This window comes from Danio rerio, chromosome 21, assembly GCF_049306965.1.
Source record: "Danio rerio strain Tuebingen ecotype United States chromosome 21, GRCz12tu, whole genome shotgun sequence".
Taxonomy (NCBI): Eukaryota; Metazoa; Chordata; class Actinopteri; order Cypriniformes; family Danionidae; genus Danio; species Danio rerio.
Genome location: NC_133196.1, coordinates 6,672,960 through 6,685,940, shown reverse-complemented (window position 1 = coordinate 6,685,940; position 12,981 = coordinate 6,672,960). Strand labels below are relative to the sequence as shown.

Genomic DNA, 12,981 nt, shown 5'->3' with positions numbered 1-12,981 from the left:
GATTGTGTTAATTTAAAACAGGGGTGTCAAACTCAATTCCTGGAGGGCCGAAGCCCTGCACAGTTTAGTTCCAACCCTGCTCCAACACACTTACCTGTAGGTTTCAAACAAGCCTGAAGGACTCAATTAGTTTGATCAGGTGTGTTTAATTAGGGTTGGAACTAAACTGTGCAGAGCTGCGGCCCTCCAGGAACTGAGTTTGACACCTGTGATTTAAAATGTCCAAAAGATGATTGAGTGAACTAAAAAGCGGTAATATAAATAAAAATTAAACAAAAGTAGAAAGGGTGCATTTTCAGACCCCATGTCTGGAATTGCTTAGGGCTCCAAAATCACTAAATCCACCCCTGTGAATGACTAAACACTAAAAGTGGCATTCACCTTGTTATAAATAACCAGCACATTATCATTAACAGCTGCGTTTGTAGTTCTTTTGCTGGTTGCTCGCATGAAACAATTGACATGTTTTATTAAATATGACCACAGCAAAAAAGAAGATTTAGTCATTTATTTTTCAAATCAATTCATGTTTATTTAAATAGTGCTTTTACAATTGTGTCAAAGCAGCTTAACATAGAAGTTGTATTAAATTGAAACTGCATCCAGTTTTCAGAGTTGAAGCTTAGTTTAATTTAATTCAGTGTGGTTACATTTTCACTGCTGAAAGTCCAAACATTGAAGAGCAAATTTATCAATGCACAGCTCCACAAGTCCCAAATATAAAATGTTAATTATACAAGATTTACATCAGAATTTCACAACAAAAAATAAAAAATCTATTCAGTGCTCTAGAGATGTTACAGAAAGAATGCAAACTATAGTGTATACAGTATTGTGCGTAAAAGAAACTGAATGTGTGTTCAGAGCATCAAGATGAAGGCGATCAGAGGAAAACAGAGGATCGGGAAACTCTGAGTGACACCTTTAGCTCCGTTACACAGATTGCCTGAACAACATGAGAAGCTGTCGATTGAAGAAACGGATGTCGCGGTATCACAAAAAGATTTGGAGACACAGCCTTTCACAAGCCTAAATTTTCCTAAGAAAATCCCTGGTGAACAGAAAGAAAACAAAGATGAATATAAGCTGCACTGTAAAAAAAAAAAGTTGAATAAACTTAAAATAATAAGGCAACCGATCACACACAGCTTTTTGAGTTAACTAAGTCGACTTAAAATATTTTGTTGAATTCCTTGTTTAACCAACAACATATTTTTGTTTGCTGAACAAATATTATCATGTTTACTCAACAAGATCTTTTGTTTGCTGAACAAAAATTTTCACGTTTATTCAACAAGATCTTTTGTTTACTGAACAAAAATGATCATGTTTACTCAACAAGATCTTTTGTTTGCTGAACAAAATTTTCACGCTTATTCAACAAGATCTTTTGTTTACTGAACAAAAATTATCATGTTTACTCAACAAGATCTTTTGTTTGTTGAACAAAAATTTTCACGTTTATTCAACAAGATATTTTGTTTACTGAACAAAAATGATCATGTTTACCCAACAAGATTTTTTTAGTTTACTGAACAAAATAAAACAAACTGATTCATTATGCATTTACTATTAATTTTTAGGATTCAAATTAAATACACAAGAATAGTCAATTCACTTTTTTTATTTTTAACTGTGTTCAAATCACAATCCAAAACATTTGCATACAAAATCAGCATTTGACATTAGCCGTGTTCAGCATTGGGCTAGTTTGTACACAACTAGTACTGAATGTTTCCAGATTTGAAAAGATTGTACACTGCCTCAACATAAAATAACTGGCAACCTTACTAAAACCAAGCTATTAGTGTGTCCAAACACTCAAACCAGGTGAATATACAATCACCTAATCAGAGTAAACCCTAAAAGCCACTCCATTCAAACAGTCTTTAAAGTTTACTGCACTTTTGTCAACAAAGTACATCAAGTCCAAAGACAGACCTCAAAACATTCAAACAGTGGCACAGTAGGAAGTGCTTTCGCCTCCCACCAAGGTCGCTGGTTCGAGTCTCAGCTGGGTCAGTTGCCGTTACTGTGTGGAGTTTGAATGTTCTCCCTGCGTTCACGTGGGTTTCTTTTGGGTTCTCTGGTTTCCCCCACAGTCCAAAGACGTGTGGCACAGGTGAATTGGGTAGGCTAAAATTGTCCATAGTGTATGTGTGAATGAGTGTGTATGGATGTTTTCCAGAGATGGGTTGCAGCCGGAAGGGCATCCGCTGCGTAAAACAAGTTCATTGCGCTGTGGCGACCCCAGATTAATAAAGGGACTAAGCCTAAAAGAAAATGAATGAATGAATGAACTGAACTCTCGCAGATCATGTGCCACCAACCTCCATAAAACATGCTGAATCACTTAAAAAGTATATTTAAGTTCTTTTGGGTGTTCCATATTCAGTCTATACAAGAGGCTGAACAAGTAAGCGAAGGCTGCAGGCAGATGTGTGATATCCTGAAGTACTATGGCCTCCTCCAAGATTTTAGCGAGGTTCATCACATATTGCAGGGATGCAGAAGTGCCATTATCATCTTCCACCACAGTGAAGATTCCAATCCTTTAATCTCTGGTGCTGTGGTCTTCAGGGTCCGTGTCCTTATAGGAGATTAAGTAATGGGAAAATTAATTGATGTGTAATATTAATTACTACTTATTAATGTTATTACTATTATGCAAAGAAAATAAAAACATGTAATACTTTCGTACATACAAACAGTAACACTTTGAATAGTCTATAATATATAATAATTGAACAATATATTGACAACTTTTTAATATTTAGCAATTTTTTAAACTTTTATTTTACATAAAATTGCAAAGATTTACTTTTATTTGATACAGTTTCAATTGTGAAAGTTGTTTATTGTCCTGTTTAGAATATAACTGAGCCTTTAATTGTCATTCATAAGGGATTTATAAAGCATAAATAGTCCTCACTTTAGATTAGGTCACAACTGGATGAAGTTAAGCTCATAAAGCATATACTAACATACAAAGTAACTATTATTACATACCTTAGTATTAGGATATTTAAATGTTAATTTGAATAGTTTATTAATCGTGTACTTAAGCATTCTGAATGATCTTAAAAACACTAAGTATTCTTAAATAACTGGTTTGTAAATAATGCAATACTTAAATTAGTAATACAAATGAATCATTAAAGTTAAAAACAAATACAATCATTGAGCACTTCATGTAGAGTTATGCTTAACAGAAAATAAATTTACTATTCGCTAATACTAAATAAATTATTTATAGCGTGCAGCTATTATAAGTGTTACCAAGCAGACTAATAAATGTAGAATAGGGTATGAAAAATGGGTAACTTACCAGACATATCTTGAGAAAGCAAGCAGAATTTTTACGAAGAAAAATTGGCAATCCCTCAAGAGCTGCTCTTTCTCGATCGGTGACAATATCAGTGACCTAAAGGAAAGTCATTTACAAAGGGTGTTTTACAATCTTATTGTTTTGTAAGTAAAAATGTACTTAGTACATTTAAATGAGCATAGTATTTTATTCATGCTGTTGAAAAAACACATGGCTTTATTTTTAAAAAAGAATTTTCGGGTTTCCATACAATGGAATTTGATAATGGTTGTGTTGGCAAATTTAGAAAAATGTTTAGTTTCATGTGACAATTACTTTGAGTTAAAAACTACAGCTATTATTTTCTATTTTCCTCTTTGAATGTATTCATTTGAAATGGTCACTCAAAACAAGTGAAACCTCTGTTATTTATCTTACTTCCATATCACAATCAAAACACAACTTGACACAATTAAAATTAATGCAAAAGGGCTGGACAATTAAATTGTTGCAATTACGTTTTATTGGACTGTATTACCTGAGCATGAAATTCATGCTTTTGTGTTTGACAGGACAAAATATGTTGCACATGTTAAAAACATCAGACGGGTGTATAAGAAAAAAAAAATCTTAATGAGTACCTGCTCATCCATCTTGTTTAAAGTTGTATCCATCTCTGGACCCATTGAATCCCTTCTTTTTCTGTAGAGTTTCAGGAGAGGTGCTGTATATTTATAAAGTCACTCGATTAACTGTCTCAGGAGATCTACATTACAGATCTGAGAAAACTCTTTGCAGATCTACAATATACAAAAAAAACATACATATTAATATTTACACATAATATATATATATATATATATATATATATATATATATATATTTGTAAATGTAAATATTTAAATGTTCAAATGCTGAATACAGATGTATTTTTAATTACCTATATTAATAATGTTGTTTGTTATTTTTAGCATTATCATTACTACCTTGAATGAAACCAAAGCAATTGCAATATAGTGACTTACCTCTTCCTTAAAGTCCAGGTTATCTCTCTCTAATTTCTTCTTGGCTAAATCTCAACAACTTCTTTTGGGCAAAGAGAAAAGGTTTCTTGCATCTGCTGGTGAATGACCGTCAAATTTCACTGATGATAGCAAGTCTCACCTCCTCAAGGAAATCTTGCATTGAATTATGTCATTGACAATATTTCAGTCCTTTTGAGCAAAAAGAAAGAAAAATATATATTTAGCCCTTTATATTTTTTATGTAAATAAAAGCTAGCTGACTGTTAAAGCAAGTTGGTCTGAATATGATAGACATTTAGTCGAGCTAACTAATATACAAGCAAATCAAGCAATGAATTACATGAAAATCACACGATTTTCACACAAATTACACAGTTAAACACGTCACCGTTTGTTCCACTGGCTCTGGTTCGAAGGGAAAAAAGTTTATGATGTGCGCAATGCTGACAGCAATCTAGATAAACAGGACATAATGTTATATTCGTTTTAGCAAGGAAATTTGACTTGGATACCTGATCTGGTATGTTATATGATACTCATTGTATTAATCGTGAGTTATTAAAGCAAATGACTCGATTGAAATCGCAATTTGTTTCAAATACATTCACTCAAAACTTTTATTGATGTAAATAGCCAAAACCAAGTGCACGAAACAAGTAACTCACGGCTAAATTATAACACATAGTTCCGTATTAGGATACACGCGCACATCAAAGCCAACATATCAAATAATATAACGTTAGATGACAACAAAAAAGACATACATACCTATGATTTAGTGATGTGAAGTTGTGCGCCGAGGCTTCGAAGCATGTATCAAAAAAACGATACATCTCGCAGTGAAGCAGTGTACCGGAGCTTGATTCGTTTTGCCATCATCACGTGATCAGTGACGTCCGAAGCTTCATTTTCGCCTTTACCCACGTGACTGCTTCGAATTTTGATTCAAAGGTTTAAACACCCTCATAGTAAAGTGTATAGCTAGAGAATTGGCGTCTATTACATACATTTGTTTCAAAGCACTGCACCAGTCTCAAACACCAGTAATTAAACTAAACTACAACAGTATTTTTTAGTAAAAAGGTTTTGAACAATACTAAAGTGTATTAGCGTATTTTTTTTTATGACTATCTTTAAAGAAAACCACCGCATATCGTAGTATTGTGTTTGACAGAGAGCATCTGGTGAATGCAATCCTGAAGCATCGTTCATATAGCGTCCTCCTAGAGCACTCGCCTCCCAATCAGGAATCGCTGGTTCGATCCCTGCTTGGAGCGGGACTAATTGTATTATGATAAACTTTTGAATACCTTGGATTTTACTACAATCATCAGTTGTGTAATGTAATATATCTTGTGTAAAAACTACAGTAATTGAGTAATTTGTTTATATTGCTGTTTTTGTATTACTACATGAATGAGTTGGTCAGTTGTGAACATTTGACATTATGGCAACACAGTGCTTTCCCACACTTTCACCAGAAGAGGTCCTCATCGAGCTCTGATTTAGAAAGCTTCGAGTAACGAACCTTTTTCCTATACAATTGAGTCGAGTGCTTCACTGGTTCAGAAAGCTTCATTTCACCATCACTACTATGATTTAGCAGAAACGTCGTTGGCCTGCTCTTAACCGCTCTATCACGGTCTCTCACATCATTAATACACTGGTAAAATAGATCGGGCAGTCAGATGGGTAGCACATCGCACAAAAAACATGTATACTATTATATACAATAGATTATGAAAACGATTGACACGTAGCTCCGCAGAAAGAAAGATGGTTCGTTTTGTCGCGCGCACGAGACAGGTACCCCCTGCAGTGAGCTATGGAAGTAAATTGCGCATGCGCCAGAAGCTTATAAGGCGCATGCGCCAACAAGAAGGGCACGCATCAACGCAAAACTAAGAATTTTGTATTAGTTCAACGAAATATTTTAAGTTTTTCACATTGAAGCACCATATTTGTTGAACAAACTAACTATTATTTGTCAGAATTTCAAATGAAAATATTTAAATTCAGTTAACTTATTAATCTTTGTTCAGAGGACTTTTTGAAAGTTGGCATTTTTACAGTGTGCTCAGTGCTCATTCAGTAAAGGCTCAGCATGTGTAAACAGATGTGTTTTCAGTCTTGATTTAACTGTGCCTAATGTTGGAGCACACCTTATCATTTCTGGAAGCTGATTCCAGCAGTGGGGGGCGCAGTTAGTAGCTAAAGGTAAATTCACTCCGCTTTGACTGAACTCTTGGAATTTTCTAGGCCTTTCACAATTGAATTGCTATTTCATATTATACAATATCTAAATGTGTGTTCTGAAAGTTGGAATGACGGGAGTTTTAGTAATTAATTACAGAAAGAATTTTCAGTTTTGAGTGAACAATCCTTTATGTAAACTGTAAACAAATTCTTTCTGAGGGGGCAATGCCTAGAAATTCTGGGCGGGATTGAGAGCTGCACGAGCCCGATGGAGCGATTTCCTTTTAAATTATTATTATTTTTTATTTATTTATTTATATTATTATTTAAAAAAAAAAAATTATACAAGTGTGGAGGGCTGTGAAGGAGCTCCGGATGGAAAGTTTTACTTTGTGATTACCTCAAGGTTAAAGTTGTTGCACGTCCGCCGGTTCCTGCCTCAAAATGAGCGAGTTTGAGCAACTTGTACATTCAGGAAGCGTTCAGAAAAAAACAAAACACCAGCGAAGAAACTCGACACAGAGGAACATTAACACCTCACTGCCAACTAGCGTTTCGGAAGTGTTAATGCATTTACATTTACATTTAGTCATTTAGCAGACGCTTTTATCCAAAGTGACTTACAAGTGAGTACAAGGAAGCAATTTACACAACTATAAGAGCAACAATGAATAAGTGCTGTAGGCAAGTTTCAGGTCTGTAAAGAAAGCGTAAGAAGCAAAACATTAGTAATTTTTTTATAAAAAAATTTTTGTAGTTAGTGGAGGAGTCAGAGAGGGAATTGCATATTAGTAAGGAAAGTGGAGAATAACAGAAACAGCCTGCAGAAGTATAAATGCACAGCTACACGCATTGCATGTGCCGTGGGTCATGCCAGTCACTTGATGCAGAAGTATAAACCAGGCTTCAAAGAGCTTGCGCTACGTGTCCTTGCGACATCAGCAACGTTGGTGGCCACGGCATAGGGCTATGCATCAACTCATAGGCTGCGCCATAGCATAAGCGTGCGCTTAACGCAGAAGTATAAATCAGCCTTTACCCCACTTAAATTCAATAGGGGAAAAATGACTATGGAAGTCAACAGGAGTCAAAAATATCTTCTATATAAATATTTTCAAAATATCATCTTTGGAGTTCAACATAAGAAAGAACGGGGGTCTAAATGATAGAATTTAAATTTTTGTGTGAACTATCCCTTTAATTCAATGTTGCTTTACATAACTACAATTATTTGTGAAATGCGTTTTGTATAATTTAATTTCACTGTGATAAACTAAATCATAATGATGTTGAAAAGGCTTTCCTTTCAACATGGGTGAGCAAGAGCTGTGGGCAGTGGTGTAAGACACAGTGTATCCTGCCCGCAAGAGTGAAGACATTACCAAAAACCAGAAGTAGCAAATCATAATGTAATAACTACATGTGATGTAAAAACTGCACATAATGTGATAATTACTACATCATTATAGCAATGAAATATTCATAATGTAACAATTTTCTCTAAATGTCATAACATTGTGCTCTCATATGACAATTTTTACTTTATTAGAAACGTATATTAAACACAGCAAAAGTATTGTCACATTGTCAGATCTGTAATAATCTTTTTAAACCTAAGATATGTTTGTTTAAACACCAAATTTAAATATCCATTTACTAATAATAACTTCACATTTTAATTTTCTGGCGGAAAATGTATATCTTTGCTTCAGATTTGCCATCATACACCCTTCTCTTGTTTATTTTTGCATTCAAAGAACTGACTGCTATAACAATTATTTTATTTTTACAAATAAGAATGATTATGCTTCTTGTTTCACCTTTAAAAATATCCAAACTTCCTTTTTATCATGCATTTTTCTGCATGGGTCGTTGCGCTAACTTTCAGTGCTGAGAACAGGAGGTGTGAAAACCCTGTCTGTCCTGACACGTTGTGGCCAAACGACTCTTTAAAGAATAAAAGTGAAACTGAAGTGGAACAATGAAGGATTTAATCATAAAACTATGCAGTAGATCTGTGAGAGAAAAAAAAAAAAACACTGCAATAAAAAGGATCAGTAGCAGGAGTCAGATTTCACTTTCATTTTCACCCCAGCTAGGACGATGGCGCATTACTGTTATCATTGCAATTACTTTCACTTTACTAAATGACTATAGGTTTGACTTTAAAATAGACAACTAAAAACATTTCAGCAAAATAAATGTAAAACTGAAAACCTCATGATATGTTACTTTGGTTTAAATACTCATCATCTGATATATAAATAAATAATCATAAATATAATATAATAAATATAGATAATCAATCTGTTTATTATATTTGGAAAGATTTACATTCATTCAAACATCATAAATTTAAAAGTATTTCTTGCTTTAGTAGAGTCAGAAACATTACAGCACCTTTAAACGGGTGGTGAGCTGCTGCTACAGTATGTGCAGTGAAATCAATAGAGGGACATCTGGTGGAGATGAATAGTAAATCAGGATTCTAACAAGACGATCCAAATATCTTGAGTTAAATGTGTTTTGTAAATGTATAGCTTTGTCAAACACATAAAATATTTTTTTGTTGCAAAATTTAAAAACAATTATAAGTAAAAACAAATCAAATAAGCTTAAAAAAGGGCAGGTTCTGTTGAGGGGTGTGCACTATAGAAGAGATTGCACATGATCGAATGCTGGACAAATTTGTCAGTATGATGAACCACAATAATCGTTTCCTTTTTGATACAGTCCAAGTCCAGTGTGCAAGTTCTTTTAGTGCAAGATTAATTCAACCCCGGTGTTGCAGAGAAACAGGAAGTCATTTTTACCAACAGTGATCAGATTGTACAACCAAAGTCATACTAGATGAATTGTGCGGAAGTGTAATAGTTATTAGATATGGACAAGTGTTTACTCGTTGTTTTTGGAACTAAGGGGTGCAGTATTAATGTAATTTTATTATTGTTTTTATATATATGTAACTTATTTGATCTATTTTTTAGTATGGAAAGCTCTGCTGTGATGTGAATTTCTCTTTGGGGATTAATAAAGTCAAACAAACAAACAAACAAACAAAATATAAAAACTACAAATGAGCAATGCTGTTTTTATGTAATCAAAAGTGATATACAGTCATCTGAAAAAGTTAGGACGCTCTATTAAACTCAAAATTTTCCATATTAGAAAATAAAAATGCTGGATAAACTGTGAAACCTCAGATAACAACATACAGCATTAACACAATTAAGTCCAGCATTACTAATCAAACGCCTGAACTACTGATCAGCAGAAGTTTGAACAGTGTGTTGGTCTGGAGCTTCAGGGGTGTGTGTAAACACACTGCCCATTCCACAGCTAAAGCTGAGTCCTGCAAGACAATGATCCCTAATGCCGAGTTCAGACTGCATGATTTTCAAAGTAGTCGTGTCACAGATGTTTTCACACTGCATGACTACTTGGGCTTGCGTTTCGTAGCTGCTTTGTTTACACTGCAAGATGGATCGACGACAGGGACTTTCACATTGCATGACTTTACACTAGAAGAATCGCCGACAACTTTGTCCAAACTACGTCTCACAGCCAAAAACACGTAGTATATATTTTGTTATTAACTACATAACGAGAAACAAGCCTTTAATGGGGTAGAAAATTTACATATTTGCTCAGCTGGGTTTAAAGGGAATTAGCCATTTCTCCTCAACTTAAGTTGATAATCAACTAATTTCTTTCTGTATGAAACGTCAAATAGACACGGGTGCTTCTGAGTCCTGTCAAACCTCCACTAGTTTTTCCTCCATTTCATGGGTCCAAATAAACCGAAAATGAGCGATTTAACTTCTCCCCCAGCCTCCCGCTGGCCTGCAGCAGGTATACACACACACACACACACACACACACACACACAAGTGCATGCTGCCCTCTTATTGGCTGTAGGCGATCGCCGATGTTATTTTCAGTCAAAACTCATTTCACACAGCATGATTTGAATCGCAGACAGCTCCAGATATTCAGCATGCCAAATATCTCGCAGGCATCGGAGACTCATCGGCGATTCTCTCAGATCGCGTCTTTGATAGTTCATACTGTGTGATTGTCACTCACGTGCACGAGCACCGATTTGCCTGTGATTTCAGGCATTTGTCTGCGATTTCTCAAAACCTGTTGGCAAAATGTAAACAGTAACATTTATACTCCTGGCATTTAAGGCAACACTGCACAGAAACCATAAGTCTGGCAATCATACACCCAGTGCTCATTTGTAGGAGAGGCTTGTGTTGTTGTTAGTAAAAAACAAATGGTTTGTCTAACCCCATTACTTTGTTCATTATTTAGCCAAAACCAAAGTGTTACTTTGCCCCGCTCTCCCCTATTAAGCTCTGCCTAGGTGTATCCAGATTCTCATTCTATACCTGTAAAACAACTAAAAACAAATCTTCTTTGTTATTAACATAAACTTTATAATATATTGTGTCCGCTTACTTTAGAGTTACTTGAAATATTTACAGTTGCAGACCTTAAAAACGCATGCAAATAACAAATCTTTACTGCAGGGGTGGCCAACCCTGTTCCTGGAGAGCCACCTTCCTGCAGATTTCAGTTGCTACCCATATCAAACACACCTGAACCAATTTATTAGGACCTGAACACGTGATAATTACAGGCAGGTGTGTTTGATATGGGTAGCAACTGAAATCCGCAGGAATTCGTGGCTCTCCAGGAACAGGGTTGGCCACCCCTGCTTTACTGTATCAAGGTTAAATGTTGCCGTGACACCACAAACCACATGTGTTCTGAACTGTAGTGCCTGCTCAACTATAATGTTGATGTTTGGTTGATGTGAAAATTGTGGATGTGATTGCCGTGGAGTAAATCTGTGGAGTTAGCCTTCTGGCAAACATTTCACAATAAATACATGCAGCGTTAAATACTACCAAACACAATGACATACTGTACATGTTCATTCTTGAAATGAATGTCAAATATGACGCATCCCTAATTTTTACAAATAGTGTGGGAACCCTGCACTTGCACTTAAGAAAGAATTCGGGAACACAGCCATGTTCTTGGAAAAGGGGAACCTATGGGTCTGTATAAACAGGATGTGATTCACCAGGCTCATATTTTCACCAGCTTTAAAACATGAATTGTTTACCGCAGTGCAACAACAAGTCTAGACAGAACGTTAAAGATAACGCAAGAATTCCTGTGTAAATGACGTATAGTAACAACCAAGATTCTTTAGCAAACAGATTGTAAAAAAAAAAAAAATCCATACAACGTCCATAAAATACTGAAGAAATGTGCTTCAATGGAAGAAGAAAATAATAAAAAAGTGTACAATTTGTACACAAATAGTATACAGTTGAAGTCAGAATTGTTAGTTTCCCTGAATTATGAGCCCCGTTTATTTTTTCCTCAGTTTCTGTTTAACAGAGAGCAGATTTTTCCAACACATTTCTAAACATAATAGTTTTAATAACTTATTGCTAATAACTGATTTATTTTATCTTTGCCATGATGACAGTAAATAATATTTGACTAGATATTTTTCAGGACACTTCTATGCAGCTTAAAGTGACATTTAAAGACTTAACTAGGTTAATTAGGTTAACTAGGCAGGTTAGGGTAATTAGGCAAGTTATTGTATAACCAGTGTTGTAAGTAATGAATTACAAAAGTAATGTATTACAGTAATTCCTCTTGGATTTTTTTCCAGCTGTGGCGGCAGGTCTTTTACACAAATCTACCAACTACCTATGGTGTTACTTCAAAGACATGGAGAAATGTGATGAGCGCAGTCTTACACGCCGGGATCATATTTATGTAACGTTAATACGAGCTAGAGCTCGATTTGACTCCCTAGTCGATCTTAATCCAGCATTTCTACGATTCTGTCAATCATATTTTCAACTTCAAGAGACAAGAAAATGCGGCTGCACAAGTCTTTTCATTGTTTCAAAAACGTTGCTCAGTGACATGGACACCTCCAAATAATAATGAATGAGTCACATACTGTATTAATAAGGTATAATTCACCTAAAAAAGAACAAAAAATCATTTTTGTCTTCATATAATGATGTTTTATGCTGTAAGTAACAGGTAGCATAATTTAGTTGTAAATAATATTCAGTTTGGGAGCCGAGCGCAAAGTATGAACAAGCACTTAGCAGTCAAAATGAAACCGAAAGTGAGCAAATCATTTAAATAATCATATCGGAATTTAAATTGTCTAATATGACAGATTGCATGCTTATATCTCAAACATAATAATTTAACATCATAATTATTATAAGTAGAATATAATTATTTATAGAAACCAGTAGACCTACACATAATATTATTATAGATGTTGTGCCATATGTTTGTTTTTACCATACCTTTATTTTCTATCTACAGAATCGGGAGAAAATCGTGATCTTTATTTTCAGCAAAAATTCTTATCTTATTCCTATTAAAGCGATTCTGATT

General features: G+C 34.8%; 2 long non-coding RNA genes across 4 annotated transcripts in view; one reads left to right on the top strand and one right to left on the bottom strand.

The window, feature by feature from the left end:
• Window positions 1–12,981, top strand: part of LOC137488778 (uncharacterized) — a 385,094-nt gene that overhangs the window by 319,790 nt on the left and 52,323 nt on the right. The window lies entirely within an intron of this gene.
• LOC137487990 (uncharacterized) lies at window positions 1,609–5,031 on the bottom strand. The gene is made up of 4 exons (XR_011006862.2): window positions 4,333–5,031; window positions 3,949–4,107; window positions 3,329–3,424; window positions 1,609–2,590 (listed from the first exon to the last, which is right to left on the bottom strand). It is a non-coding gene; the product is annotated as an uncharacterized lncRNA (long non-coding RNA).